Raw genomic sequence first — 3,295 nt, forward strand, 5'->3', positions numbered from 1 at the left:
AGGGAAATAAGACTAACAATAAGAAACAAGTCTGTTTCTCCTAAAGATTTCAGGAAAGCCTCAGGACTCAGAGGCAAGAGATACCTTGGAAGGTAGAGGTGAGGCTCTAGGATGAAAACAAGAATGGTTGAGGTCAATAAAAGGACCCACAGCCCCCTTTTTCACCCCAAGTGGCTAAAGAGTACCCCAGACACTACCCTTACAAGAGGTTTAATCTCTTAGAAATTGAATCAGAGAGGCTTCAGACTTAGGGCACCAGGTATAACAGAAGGAAGAAAGGAGGTATACAACTGAAAATGGGGAGATGAAACAAAAATCTGTATATTTAATGGTAAGATTTTCCTGCCATCTTTTCCTATCTGTTTCCAGAACACCGACAGCCAACTGAATAACCCCAGGCAGAAAACTGAAGGATACTTATCTGCAGAAATCGAACAGTCCAAGAAGAAAAGATACTGTCACATGGAATCTCCTAAGCAAATGGCAAGCCAGCCTCCACATCACCTCTGGATCAACCTGCCAGTCAATAAGCCTCATTCAATCATTTTTTTATGACCCCCTCTTAAATACAAGCAGTAAAGTTTCATTAGACATAAAAGATAGAAACAAAAGCAGAGAAAAGGAAATTAGAGGAAATACAGTCAAGTGATAAGGGAAGATTTTGCAACCATAAAACAAGACCTGATTACTCTTTAAAAAACAAAAGGATATTTAGAAAAAAGAAAAGGGGGGGGAGGTAGCCAAAATTAAAATGCAATAAAAAGTTTGGAAAATAAAGTCTAGGAAATCTCCTAGAAATGAGAATGAAAAACAAAAAAAGGTTTCCCTTCTTATCGAGGAGGGGAAAACTAATAAAATTAGAAGATTCATCAATGATTATGCAAAATAGACTATTTTAAATTAAGCATTTATAATATGTGTACATTTATTAATGTGATAGTACATTAATGCACAATTCCTAGGAGCAGACAAAATTGGTTTGTATCAATTTCTTCAACATAAAATTTCTCAGAAATGAACTTAGCCTCCAGATGAAGGACCCACTACAGCCTAAAATATTGAGTTAAAAATGACTCACAAATGGAGAAAAAAAAGAAGGCAAATGCAATAGGCTGGAAGAAAGAATCATATTAGAATTCTCAATAGCAAACCTAGATGCTAAAAGTAAGTAGAGATATAAGAGAAATTATTTTCTATCTAGACTTCTATACCCAACCAATCTATCATTCAAGTATAAAGACAAAGAAATTTTCAGACACATAAACATTCACAGAAATTTATTTCTTTTTTCAAGAAACTACTGGAGAATGGAATAAATGGAGAAGAGACTTAACATAAGAGAATTGTACAGAGATCTAGGATGACAAATAGCTGTGCCCAAACCGACAGGGCAACCAGTCCAACCAGAGGACTGGGGAGAGAGTTTTCTAGGAAAATGATAGCAATGAGTGCTTGGAACTGTTTGAGCTTTTGGAAAATATATTAATAAGATGTGACAGATTCTGAAGTATTTGGGAGGAAAATGGAATAAGCACATAGAAATCTAAACAAATAAACAAAATGAAGCAATCGTTGATTAGAAAATTTTTTTAAAAAAACCTGTACAAGATGGCTCAGCTTTAAATAATACATACATAATCACCATAATGCAAATGCTATTGATTTAACCAAAAATGTATAATATGTCTCTATTAAAAAGATGAGAGAGGGGTAATGTGTAGCCCTAAATCCTTAACTCCTTAATAAAAAGTAATTGCATGTCCAAAATATTGAATCCAGAAATAACAGTATAAGCATACTATACTGAAGAAAGAGTTGAAAGCTGCTTTATCTTAGGGGATAGGGAAGAGAGGGAAAAAATGCAGCATTTATTATTTAAAAATGCAGCTTTTAGTACTCTTTAATTGAAAATCTAAAATTATTTCTAAAAAAACAATATAAATAAACCAATATATGGATTTAAACTAAAGAAGGTGGCATGTGGCCTCAGACTCAAAGAAACATGGGTTTGATTTCTAATTCTGCCACCTTTATACTGGTTATCTTTGTATGATCCATTAACCTCTGGGCCGCAGTTTTCCCACCAATAAGATGGGAATAATCAAACTACCTGTCAATGCCCATTTCAGAGCTGAGATGAAGGTCCAGACAATGATGTCAGAAAGCATCTAGTAAATAGTAGAGCACTATACAAACTTTGATATTTAGTTTTCATCAAAAATTATTCTTAGGAACAATTAATTCTAATCCCATGAGAAAGGGATCTTGAAAGAGATTTAGGATGATACAAAACACAAATACAAAAACACAAAGAAGTAGGCAGAGCTATAAGAAAGCTAGGTTATTTTAAAGATGAATCTAGTCTCTTTTACTGATGGACTGCAACCCAGAAAAGTAAAGTATCTTATCGAGACTTATACAGTGGCAGAGCTAAAACCCTAGTTCTGCTAAAACGTACGCCAAGTTGTTTTTTGGGGGGCGGTTGTGGGGGTGGGGGTGGGTTGGTACTATACCTTTTAGTTAGGGCTAATAGGAGAAGTTTTCAGGTTGATTAATCATCTATACTTAGCTCTAGCTATACTTAGCTATATCTTATCTCAATAAAGATAGTAACTTGCCCAACATCCCAGAAATTAGTGACAGCAGAGACAAAACTAAGCCAAATAAAGGACAACCAAAAATGAACCTTGAACCAAAAACTTGGAACCAAATCAAACTTTGCTAGCAGAGCTAAAGGCATCCATTAAAAGTCCAACTCAGGGTCTGCAACATACACATTATCAATTCATACCAGTTAACTAAGGGATTAAGGTTCCAGTCTAAGTATGGAGAGAAAAGTCAGAGAGGGAATAAGCATACTAAAAAAAAAAAAAAAAAAAAGGCAATTAGACAAGCCAAGGCAGCAGCAAAATTTTTCTCGAAAATGAAGATGTAAAAATTTGATTTACTGAATGGGAAAAGGATGTGAGAAAAAGAGAAGAAAACAGAGGAAGAAAGGGCATGGCCCAGTGATGGACTAAATGTGTCAAGAAAGGGTGCCTGAATCTGGAACTCTCCAAGCTATTGCAAGACATCTAATAGGCTTCTCTATCCTCCCCTCATTGGGATAATGTTGAAAGGAACGAGGACATGGGGAAGATAAAAAGGTCAGGGACCTTTTCTCCTGGGAATCATTTGCTGGCACTTTCCTTCATGAAGATGGAGATCAAAGCCCTTTTTAAAAATAAAGTTCTATCAGTAAAAATGAACAAAAGTTCAGTGTGAATCAGGTAACGAAAAGGAACTATCACACTCT

This window comes from Pteropus alecto, unplaced genomic scaffold, assembly GCF_000325575.1.
Source record: "Pteropus alecto unplaced genomic scaffold, ASM32557v1 scaffold177, whole genome shotgun sequence".
Classification (NCBI taxonomy): domain Eukaryota; kingdom Metazoa; phylum Chordata; class Mammalia; order Chiroptera; family Pteropodidae; genus Pteropus; species Pteropus alecto.